Below are 12,062 nucleotides of genomic sequence, written 5' to 3'. Positions count from 1 at the left end.
CAAGAATGAGACACCCAAGCAGCAGCCGCCGCGGTAGCGGCGGCGACTACGGCGGCGGCGGCAGCAACAGCGGCGGCGGCGGCGGCGGCGGCGGCAGCCTTAGCAGCAGCCTTAGGAGCAGCAGCAGCAACAGCAGCAGCAGCAGCAGCCTTAGCAGCAGCAGCGCAGTTTCCCCTCTCCCCAGCCCTGACTCTACGCGCACATGCGCACTGCGCCCACAGCCCTGGACCATTTGTCAGGACTACTCGTGAGACGGAGAAAAAAAAAAGAGAAAATTTGGGGGTAAGAAGCGGTTGATCTGATCTAATCTCTAATTAATCCGAAGATTTGTACGTGCCAAAGCCATTCATTTATTTTTCTGGGTGAAGATGAAAGTTCAGAGACCTATAGAAGGAAGGAAGCGCACCCTCCTCTTGTGAAACGATCAGGGGAGGGGAAAAGGACAGAAGGGGCTTTTCCCCCACTTCTCTCCGCCTCTGGGAAAGAGGAGCAAACTTAATCCCGGGGAAAAAGTGGGCAAGTGACTCGGGAATGGCTGGAGAGGGGCGTCTCTGGGCATCACCCTCCGAAGTAGAGTGTGTGAGAGTGTGAAAGAGGAACAAAAGAGAGAGAAAAGAGAAAGGAAAAAAATGGGGGGGGGGAAGGAGGAGAGACTTGTATTTTTTTTTCCTTTGGCGTGCACACGGAGGAGGGTGTGGGGGGCTGCGAGGAGGGGAGCCGGGGTTCTGCTTGGCCGCCTGAAGGCTTTCGCCAGGCGCACAGGCTCTGGGATGCGTGGGGGTGCCCCCTCCCCCGCGCGCCCCCCGCCCCCCGGAGATGGTCACTTTGGTCTCTTTGCTGACACTGAGCGCGGGGTTGGTGCGGGGAGGGGGAGGGGAGGGTGGGGAGCGCGGTGTCGCCGGCCCCGGGTGCGTGCATGTGTGGGTGCAGCGAAGCCGCAGCCCGGGGAGGGGGGGAGGCGGCGAGCGGGCGGGGAGGGGACGAGAAGGGGGGGGTTAGGTGGTGGCCGAGGGTGGGGAAGGGTGACGAGGCGAGGGGGGTGGACGGGAGGGGAGGCAGGTCTTCCTGCGCCGATCTCCCCCCCCTTTTCACCCCCCGGCCCCGACTCTCGGTCCTCGGCCCCCTTCCTTTCCTCTCCGCTCCCCCCGGGGTGGCCTTTGTGCCGAGCGAGCGCACGGGAGGGGAGAGCGAGCGGGCGAGCGAGCAGGACAAGTCCGGGAGCTCGAGGCAGTGGGAAAAGAGGCCGGGGGACTTTCTCCCGACTCGGGCTGCGGAGAATAGACTGGTTGAATGTGCAAGCGCGTCTCCCCCAGGGTGTGCTCGGTGTGTGCGCGGTGGAAAGGCCTCTCCGACCCACGGCGCGCACACGCACTCACACACACTCGCTCGCGCACACACACACACGGAGGAGGGAGAGGAGAGAAGGGAAGAGGAGGAGGAGGAGGAAAAGGAAAAGGAAGGGGGGGGCAGTTTGCATTTTCTTCTTCTCCTCTCCTCCTCCTCCTCCTCCTTTCCTACGGAGTGTGTGAGAATTTAATATAGATCAGCTCCAATTTCCGCCATTTTGGGAAAGTTGCACAAAAATACCCCCCTCCCTCCCTCATACACACACACACACACACACACACCAGTTTATTTCTGCCAGAGGCAGGAAAGTGCTCGCGGGCGGGAGGCGCCGGGGGCCTTCGGGTCCCGTTTCTGGGAAGGGGGGGTCGGGAGGAAGGGGAAGGTGGAGGGGGCTGTTGGAGGACCGCCTGGGTCTGGGCTGCCGCCGCCGCCGCCGCCGCCGTCGGCTCACTGCACTCGGCCGGGTGCGGGTGCGGGTGTGTGAGTGTGAGTGAGTGTGCAGCCGCGGCGGGGAGAAGGGGGAGGGGGGAAGAGACGCGGTGGCGGCTGCTTCTCCCCAACTTGTTTACGCCCGGATTTGGGGGAAGGGAAAAGGGGGCTGGTGTGTGTGTGTGTGTGTGTGTGTGTGTGTGTGTGTACGTACACATACGAGGGGAGGTAGAGGCAAAGTCTAGCTTGCGTCCCCGGCGCCTGCCGCGCGTGCGGGGACAGCCGCCCGGGCGCCCTGGGCTGAGGGGTGCTGGGCCCGCCACCCGCCCGGCGGCTGGCGGGAGACCGGGGATGGGGGGCGGGGAAGTCGAGGCCGGCCTGGGGATGCGGAGGTGGGGGGGCGATGTGGATTGGGAAGCTCCGAAGCTGAGGCTGTCCGCTGCGCACCCCATCCCCCCGGAGGTGAGGGAAGAGGGAGGGTGCGGGGCCTGAGGGGGGCACGAACTTCGAGCGTTTGCAAAACTTTTATTGCCCGTACAGATTTTAAAAGAAAGTCCCTATGATTTTTTTTTTCCTTTTTGGCCCGAGCCCGACCCACGGTTAGACCGTGAGAGAAAGTTTAAAAAGAGGGCGGTTTCCTTTCCGCCTTCCCCATGGAGGAGTGGGGGTGTCTGGGAGTCCTTCTGCTCTCCCTCTGCGGGGTGGGTATGACCCGGGCAGTCTCAGTCCCGGGGAGATAGATGTAAAATATGCCGGCGTCTCCTTTCTCTCTTCCCGCTCCTGGGACTCGCCGCCGACTTTGTTGGAGAAGAGCACCCGAAAAAAAACGGAGCCTCTTTCCTTATGCAACTTCCTCAGGCGCATTGAACACCCCGGCCCTTCCCTTCCCTTCCCCCAGCTCAGGATCCATCCCTCCCTTTACCGCCTGGTTTTTTTCCCATTTTCAGAAAAAAAAAAAAGACAGAAAAATTGATTAAGAGAGAAAGGAAAGTGCGCCGCAACCAAGGCGGAAATAGATTTCTAATTGTTCCCCAAGTTCACAAGACAAGTCAGATCACAGATGTGAAATTCACTTGAGAAGAAAGAACTTGGGGGTGGGTGGGTTGGGGGGTAGGGTGTCATAACCCGCCTCTGGTTTGCAGGTTGGTTAGGTTCTTTAAAAAAAAAAAAACACTTGGGGCATCGTTGGTGATGCCGTCCTTTTTGGATCCGGTAAAGCCAGGGACCTGGTTATCGATGAACCTCGGTCGCGTGGATTTTTGCGCAAGTTTTTCAGGAAAAAAAACACTGGCTGAGTCGAGGAGTGTGCATTTCTCCGGAAAGTTTCAAGTGCAGCAAAAATAGCGTACGTGCAAAACTGGCCAAGGGGAGACCTCTAGTGGTTAAAGTCGCGTCTTTAAGTTCGGAAGGCAGAATATAAAGTCTGGCCTTTTTTTTTGGAGGAAAGTATCTATTTGGACCTGGAAGTAATTAGGCACTCTCAACCAGTGTCCGAGAGTGGATGTGGAATGCTGGATACCTAAGAACAGTGAATTTGCTAAATCATAGGGGAATGAAGGTACGATTAGAACCCAGAGGTCCGTGCCTTTTCTTGACATCCAAAGGTCACTTGGATGAGCAACAAGTATTTATAGTTATTGTGAGCTACGCTGTGTTTTGAGTCACAGCCTCCAACACACATAGTACTATTTTGAGTTTTATGGCCAAATAGACTTACTTGAAAGTAAATTTTGTCAAGATACAAGGGCTGTTTATATTTTTAAAACATTAAAAATGAAACAGCAGTTTCACTTAAAATTGCTTTTGATGATGATGTTTGTTTTAGTCCCTCACATACTTTGAGTGATCTCAGTTGCTTTCTCTGAAAAATGAGAGGGTTTGATTTCTAAAGTTTCTACTGTTTGTAACTTTTTATGATTCTTAGAAATCATCAGTTTGAAAGAAATCAAATTTATTTTGAAAAAGCTTTTGATAATTAAAAAAAATTGAAATATATGGAAAGACAGTGATTATAGTAGTTCCTTCTACTTCCTCCTCCCTTCATGTGCTGAATGGATTTTTTTTTGAGACTTCTTAGCTTTAAAATCTGACAGATACAGAGACCTAGTGTAGCAAATGGCTTTAATCTTTTTCTTTAGGTGGCCAACATATGACTTGGTAGACTTTTAAAGGTTTTTAAAAGACATTTTTTGAGTGTGGCTACAGTTTGGGATGATTTAATAAAGCCTACTGCATTTCATCCCAAACTTCACTTTGATTTTAAACAAGTTATAAAGTATCTCATCAAAGGAATTGGATTACAGGGAGAAAATATAGGCTAGTCATGGGGCAAGGAATGACAGGTGGACAACCAGAGTGCTCTATTGGTACCCTCAAAATATCAGGAGAAATCAAGGAAAGCTTCTAGCAAATTTGGTGGACCTCTCCCTACACCTTAACTTTTGGGAGAATGTTAACAAGGATGGACAGACACAAATGAGTTGCAATTTGTGTTGTTGGATGGAATCAATTCACAGATCCATTTTGTATTCATCTGTCATTGCTTCAGAACCTAGGGTTCCAATGCAGAAATTGTGAAAGGAAGACTCCTGTGATACCCAAATAGACCTGTGATTTCATCAGTATGAGTGTTTCCTCAGTGGATGCAGATCACAAATAATCCAGGCTTGCCCATCCTGTGTGACTCTTGTCCATGGCCTCCTCTGAGTTCAGTATTGGCAGTCTATGGAATATACTGGAGACAGACCTTTTTTTTTTTTTTTGCTTTCTCCTGACATGTGGAAGATAACAGAGGAATACAAAAGCTGGCTACTCATATTCTTGCTCTGCCTGTGTCACCAGATAATTTTTTGATCATACATTTTTTGGGGGGGCGTCCTTTACTTCTTTTAGGTTACTAATTTGCTTTATGTTGTACCTTGCTCACACCCACCATTGTACCTCTGTATCGTGTTCTTGAGTGATACTCATTTTTAATTCTTTGGCAATTGTGAGTGTCCCATGACTCCACAGACATGCAATGACACTAATAGAATATTGGTATTAAAAAGATGGACCTTTGTTTCTTTCAGAATTTGGGGTTCATGAAAGCTACTTTGCAGTTTCTCCTCTCATTCAGTTCTGTGCCCAGCTTGTCCTTTTGTACTATCTGATCAATATATATATATACACACACATATGTATATATATGTATATGTACACACACACACACAGATGGACAAGTTCTATAGGTTGTCCATCTAACTACCTGTAATATAGTGTGGACAATAATAATATTTTATCCACTTGGTTTTTCCTGTGTAGATGGTGCAAACTCTTTGGGGTGGTTGTGGATTTCTTCCAGCAGAGTGCAAATATTCTGGGGCTTGAGGCAAGTATCATGATATCATCTGCCATTAAGAGTACTTGCAGGAGCTCATTATCCATAGGAAATTCTCTTTAGCTGGGACCCTGGACTGAATCTTTTCTATGACATTAGTGAATACCTCTGGCTAGCATATATTTCCCTGTTTTATTTGTGATCGGATGATTGTCAAAGAAGGTTATCTGTGTTGCTAAATCTTTTAAGGGACCTTGTATAATTTTGATGTTTGGATGATAACCTTGTTGGAAGAGAGCCTTTAAAGCTATATTTTGCTATATGGAATGAATTGCTTCTTTGTAAGCAGGAAACAATAAAAAGTGGGACCTTGCATTTGATACATCTTTCAGTTAGTTATTTCGTAAAGATGGAATTGCTGGAATATGGCTTTTAAAGGCCCCCCTATTCTTTACTAATGCCTTCATTGAAAATGCATGTTCTCTCTCTCTGTATAGATGATTTTTATAAAAATTTTATGTTGATTGGAAAGTAGAAATTTGGTTTGGTATTTGCTGATGTTCTTGGTTGCCTTATTTTGGTATTAATAGGTCTGGAAAAATTTTTTCCTCAAGCCTTGGATATCTTCCCTGTCTTGGTATCTCCTGAATAGATCTCTTATCATCCCCACAATTGTGTCACCTCATGCATATGTCTTATATATTGTCAAATCTAGCTGCTTTCCCATCTTTGTTCTCTTTGGTGTTGTTGCTACTTCTTCTGTAAGTTCGATTAGGACTGTGAAGTTGAGAGTCTAAATGTAAGGACTCTGTAGTCCTTGATGGTTTAAAATATATATACATACTCACATATACACATATATGTGTATGTTTGTTATAAAAATATTTGCAGATTGTTTCCATTTTTCTCTGATTGTGGTTCTTCCTTTTTCAACCTTACATACCTTGGGGTGACTTTATTTAGTTAGGTTTCTCACCAACATTTCTTGAACTACATTTTTTCCTTCTGTTGTTTCACCAAGTGGATACCACTCATAAGTTGCCCACATCTTTCAAAAGATTTAACAAAGACATTTATATTCCATTCTGGTATTGACCTTGACTACCATATATATTTTTTGGCAAATACATAAAATATTTCCCAGTTAATGTTAAGGTACTTTTTAGCCTCTTTTAGCTTCTCTCTTATGGCAGTTGATTCACATGGATTGAAGTTGTGTATGCTATTGTTATAGTCTGAGTCTATGGTCTTTCTTCCATCTATCTTCCATTTTCATCACAAGTTAATGTTTTAAATAGTTCCTGATAGAGTTGTCATAATTGAATGCCATATCTTTTTCTCATTTTTTTTAGTTTTGTACTACTTTTAATCTTTAATTTAGTAAGTCAGTGTTCTAATTGGTATACAGGTGATTAAAAAAGGAACCCCACATCAGTAATGAGGCATTTCCTGTTTGTTGAAATATAATCAATTTCATCTTTTGCTATGTAGTTTGGTGCTCATCATGTCTATCTAGTACTTTCTGTTATTTTTATTAAAGTATTCTTATGTATTGCAGTGAGGCTTTTGTGTAGTCTACAATTCTTAGGCCTTTTGCATCCTTACCACTGATTCACATTTTCTAACAGTTTTCACTGTTCTTACCTATTTCTCCCTTTGCATTGAAGTCACTAAGTATCAAAGTATATGTTTATTTCATTTGGAGGATGTTACCAAGTTCTCTGAAGAATTTCCCCACCTCTTCATCCTCTGCAACAGATACACAGACTTAATCAGCACTATCTTCAGGTGGTCTTTTTGCACATATTTATAATGAGCAGTGCATTTGGGGCTGATTAAATAACCCAAGCAATGATGTTTCTTGTGTCTTTGGGGGCATGACAAAACCAACACCCACAACTCTTTAATTTGCTTCCAAGCAAAAAAAAAAACTGCAAGCCATCTTTGCATTTAGCTGTCCTTCCTTTTTTTTTTCCTGCTGATTTCATTTGTAGAGAAAATGGCGTGATTAGTATAGTTAAGTTCTCCCAATAGTGGGTCCATTACTGGACTATTGGTCATTGAACAGTGATCTCACAGTTAGAATGCCAAAAGTAGTATTAAAGATTATGAAGGGTCTAAAAACTGTTTGATTCTTAGCATCCTCTGTCCCCTTTTCTGCCCATCTGGCACTGTCACTACAAAAGAACAGGGCCACATGCGACTGAAGTCCATTTTGTATTTTTCTGTGTTGCATCATTTGCCATAGCCAAAGAATTTTTCACCACATGGGCAGCTTATTGGTGATGAATCTCTCTGTACTTAGCTAGGTTAGCCTTTGTTTGGAAAGCTGACTTAGAGTTTGTGTTCCTCTGGAATAGCTTTTGAAGAACCCAGGGTCACTTAAAAATCCCAATGAGATGATAGATTAGGACTTTATGGAACAGCACCTTTTGTAATTTTTTTTTGTTTGCTTTCTTGACATAACATCAATGTTATGAGTTACATAAGTAAAGTATAAGACTTTTCTCTGCCTGGTCACAAACCAAAATATTGAATGAAGAAAAGCAGCTGGTATACTTTGTGAATATATGTCCTGGGGATTTTTAGGTATAGGTTTGCAGGTGTCTCTTCCCTCTTACCTGCTCCCCCATTTGCCTAAGGAGGGCTTGAATTGACAGTTTTAAAAAAACCCTTAAGTTTATCCTTGATTCTTTTCTGGATGGCAGGTTCTTAACTAGCATTTCAATTGCACACATTCATTACTGGAGTTAGATTGTTTTATTCTTAAGTACTGGGGAACTGGAATGAAATATTTTAAATTTGCATAATAGCAATACTCTGAAAGATCTTACTCTGCATCCTCCCTATAACTGCTCTTTGGGAACAGAGGGAAGTTTATAATGAGGTCCTTTGGGTAACTAAACCCACCTTGGTTGAGGTCCAAGATAATCTGCCTCAAACCACTCCATAGCGTAATAGAGTTATAGTGACTTTCCTGTGTATTATGTGCCAGCTTTTCTATGGCAGAGATAATTCAGAGTTTTCAGCTGGAGTCCCATAAGGTTTTTGTTGTAACCCATCTCTTCTCTAGGGTTTTTGTTTTCTGGGTAAAGGACATGTGAGGTTAGTGGGAGGTAATTGGTGAAATGGGTATAGTATGTCAACCAGTTGATATTCTGTTGTTTCATTCTTTGTCAAGAAATATTAAGTGCCTACTGTGTGCAGGACACTAACATGTCTGTGTAACGCATGCTGTGGGGAACAGGGAGGAAATGAATTTTAGATAATTTACAACATGATTACTTCTCCTATGGAATTTACAGTGTTTGTATATCTTTTGTATATCTTATCTTTCTCCTTTCCTTCTACTTTATCTTTTTGTTTTCATTTCTCTGCCTTTAATGATCAGGATTAGTTCAGATTGAGTGGCAACATTATAACACATGTATATAAGGTCTAAAAACCCCAAGTTAGAAATAATTAAGAAAGTGATATTAACCGAAAAGTATTTACTGTATCCATCAACTTGTGAGCTGTCTTCATCACGTTACTCAACACATTGAACAGATTTGTTCCCCACTCTCACAGATATTAACTTTGTCTACAGTTCAGCACAGATAGCATGGGGAAAATAAATATATGAAAGCACAGCAGACAAACTCTGTATTTTTTTATGCATAAAGAGTACAGTATATTGCATGTTAAGACATGGTGGTTTGTTGAAATTATCATCTTGTGAAAGGGAGATTTCAAGGACCAAATATAGAGATTTAATTCCTAAATGATATTGTTTTAAAGGCTGTTATGTGTTGACTTTTCAAAATACTAGAACAAGATTACTCTTCTGTAAAAGAATATGTTACTTTTGGTTTTTAGATAGGCCTCTTTTATAAAGACTTCTCTTTGTCTTTTATGTAGGTCAAAGATCACATTTTTATACAATTCTAATGTATAGAGCTCTGTGTGTGTGTGTGTGTGTGTGTGTGTGTGTGTGTAAACTGGGTTGGGTGGCAATAATTGTATACTTATGTGATAGTAGTAAATAGCATAAACAAATGCTCCAAATTTGGAAGAATGTTAATTTTAGTTACAAAAGTGATAGGTTGATGGTTGATAGAACTGGAGTGATAAGAACTTATGTACTGTAATTAATATTGGAGTTATAGGAATTTGTTAAGAAAAATCAGGATAAAAATTAGGTAACTACAATAATGGAATGTTATAGTTGTAAGATACCTTGAGAGATGATTTAACCCCCTCATTTTATAGGCAAGGGAAATGGAGCCCAGATGGAGTGAGTGACTTGCTGTGGTGACACAGAACTGGAGCAGTAGGTCTGGAAATAGAACTTGGGTGTCCTGCCTCTTGGTTCATTTGTTTTTTTCCCCTACTTTGAACCACCCAGTCTCCTGGAACTTTAGCTGTCTAAAGTCAGGATTCTAATCGGGGTCCTCAGACTCTACATAAATCTAGTATTCTTTTCATTATGGTATACTCTGTGTTATTCATAATTTTCAATCCTTGTGTAGAACCAACTTTACAAAGTTAAATATTAACAGTTTTGAGTTTTATGTTTTCTTTGATTACTTTTCTATACTCTGATGAAGTTGCTACACAGTCAAAATCCAAATTGTTGAGGAAGGAGAAGCATGGAAATTTCTTTTCCAAACCAAAATTTCTCAGTTAACAGATAGTTAAGATGGATGGTTTATAAATAGTTACATTTTATGTGGTTTAGGACAGGTACCTTTTAGGACCCTCAGTGCCAAAAATTTGCTCTGTGAATTAGCTGTGAATAGGAGCTATACTTCTGCAGGTTAGTTAACCAACTTTTATATAGTACCTATTCTGTGTAGAAATTTTTGCCTTAAAGGAGTTTACTTTTTTTTCCTTAGGTCCAGATGCTATTTTTTTCTGGTATAGGAAGTCTTGGTATACAAATCTTCAACTTGATAATCTCAGGATTCAGGAAGATCTGAGTTTAAATACTAGTGCAGAATTAGACCTCAAGCCCAGTCATTTAACCTTCTAAACCTTAACTTCTTCATCTGTAAAATGGGGCTAATAATTCTACCTATCCCTGTCAAAAAAACAACTATATGTATGTAGGTATGTGTGTGTGTGTGTGTGTGTGTGTGTGTGTGTGTATGTTTATGTGTATACACACATATAGCTATGTAAACATTATTAAGAAATTTTCTGGAGATGCTGAGGGGTTAAATGACTTGCTCAGGGTCAACTAGCTTATGTATCTCAGAGGAGGGTCTTGAACACTACTCTTCCTGAATGCAGGGCTCTCCTTTTATCTGCTAAGCCACACTGCCTTTCAAGTAGTTTATTAGAATCCTTTAATACCCTATTACAAAGGTGATGACAGTGTAACAGTTTCAAAGTATGACGGGAAAGAGATAAGGCCTGAACCTTTGTTGGAAGCCAGTAAGCCAGACTCTTCTAGAAAAATCACAGGTCAAACAGTGTTAGAGCTAGAAGGTACCTTAGATTTCACCTAGTCTCGAGGTATCAAATTAGCAGCCCACAAAACTCCTCAGTGTGACCCGAATCAGATTATGATGTAATTGGTTAATGTTTAACAAAATAAATAACACAACACAATGAAGATAATGTTAATTTATGGTTTTCTAAGTCATAGGGACCTGTTTCTTTTTGAGTTTGACACCGTTGATCTAGTCCAATTTTCTCCTCTTACAAATGAGGAAACTGAGACCTAAAGAGCTAAAGTGACTTATATTAAGTTGGTAAGCCAGATTCAAAACCTGATTCCCAAACCAGCTCTTTCCACAGAACCTGGTGCATTAACTTTTAGGTACATTTTAATGCATCGTCACCTTCTTTGATGTTTTGCTCTATGTCAAGAATATTATGATGCTGATCTAATGGAGTATGCCCATCTGATTTTTCCAGTGTTGGTTATTGATTTGGACTGATCCACCTACAGTCTCATTTCCCATGTACTTTGTGACCAGTGACATGTTCAGTAGATGTTGGTCTGGTTAGGGTATAGTTCTGATTTTGCTGACCTCTTCCTAGGGAGGAACTCTTGCTTTGGAAGGAATCTGGATCATTCTGTTATGGGTAAAGAATTCTGTTTTTAGAGTGAAGAGAAAAACATGATTTTTTTTTCACAGACATAATATGATAAATAAGAATGAATTGCAAGTCTTGGGGAGTTGAATGAAGGAGGAGAAAGATGTGTTTTATAAAGAGCTTTCTTACCTTCAGGTAATGTTTTCAAATGACTCTTTATTGTATTGAGACTACACTTGTTCCACTGATAATGTAAACAGCGCTGAATAGATGGTGACAGATTAGGAAGTGGATTATATCTATTCCAGCCAATGTTCAGCATGAAGTCAGTGAGTGAAATCAGTCTGAGGGAGTGGGGAGTGGTGGTAAGGGAAAACCAAAACTGTAGAAAAACATCTCCTTAAGGCATGACCATTTTAATTTACAAGATGGGTCAGGAAAGACACATTTACTGAACCTCAGGTGCATTTAAAACTTAAGTCAGTGTTTGCTCAATGTATTTTTATTTGAGTTACTATTATATACAAGTTGATGTCCTTGGCTGGTGGGCATTTGGAATACGGAGCCTCTTAAGTCCCCCTGCCTTCAAAGAGAGGGGAAAAAAAGCATGTACTTTAAGAGATAACCATACAAGCCAGAGTCTGAAGTGTAAAATGTGTGGTACAGGTGGCAGGTGCTCTACTTTACAGTGGACGTAAGACCACCTATCAGACATAACGAATACTGGCTTGTTGTTGAGCATTAGCTGTGACTAGAAAAAAGCATTCTGCAGGTATAGATTTTTCTTCAATAATTTCTTTTTTCTTTAAATATATATATATTTTAACATTTTTAAAATTTTGAGTTCCAAATTCTATCCTTCTTTCCCTTCCCTCCCCCCTCCCTGAGAGAGTAAGCAATCAGCTATAGGTTATACATGTGCAATTATGGAAAACATTTC

At 42.2% G+C, this 12,062-nt stretch overlaps 1 protein-coding gene across 2 annotated transcripts in view; it reads left to right on the top strand.

Annotated features, from left to right (window-relative positions):
• The first annotated feature begins 206 nt into the window (after nucleotides 1-206).
• Nucleotides 207-12,062, top strand: part of L3MBTL3 (L3MBTL histone methyl-lysine binding protein 3) — a 154,029-nt gene continuing 142,173 nt past the window's right edge. The window contains exon 1 of one of the 2 annotated variants that reach the window (XM_036768842.1): nucleotides 207-282. The gene's annotated coding sequence lies outside the window, so the exon portion shown is untranslated. Of the gene's footprint in view, nucleotides 283-2,186; nucleotides 2,239-12,062 lie in introns of those variants that run through there. The other variant, XM_036768843.1, reaches the window with a different exon arrangement.

Source organism: Trichosurus vulpecula, chromosome 7 (genome assembly GCF_011100635.1).
Source record: "Trichosurus vulpecula isolate mTriVul1 chromosome 7, mTriVul1.pri, whole genome shotgun sequence".
Lineage (NCBI taxonomy): Eukaryota > Metazoa > Chordata > Mammalia > Diprotodontia > Phalangeridae > Trichosurus > Trichosurus vulpecula.
This window is presented reverse-complemented; position numbering and strand designations above follow the sequence as displayed.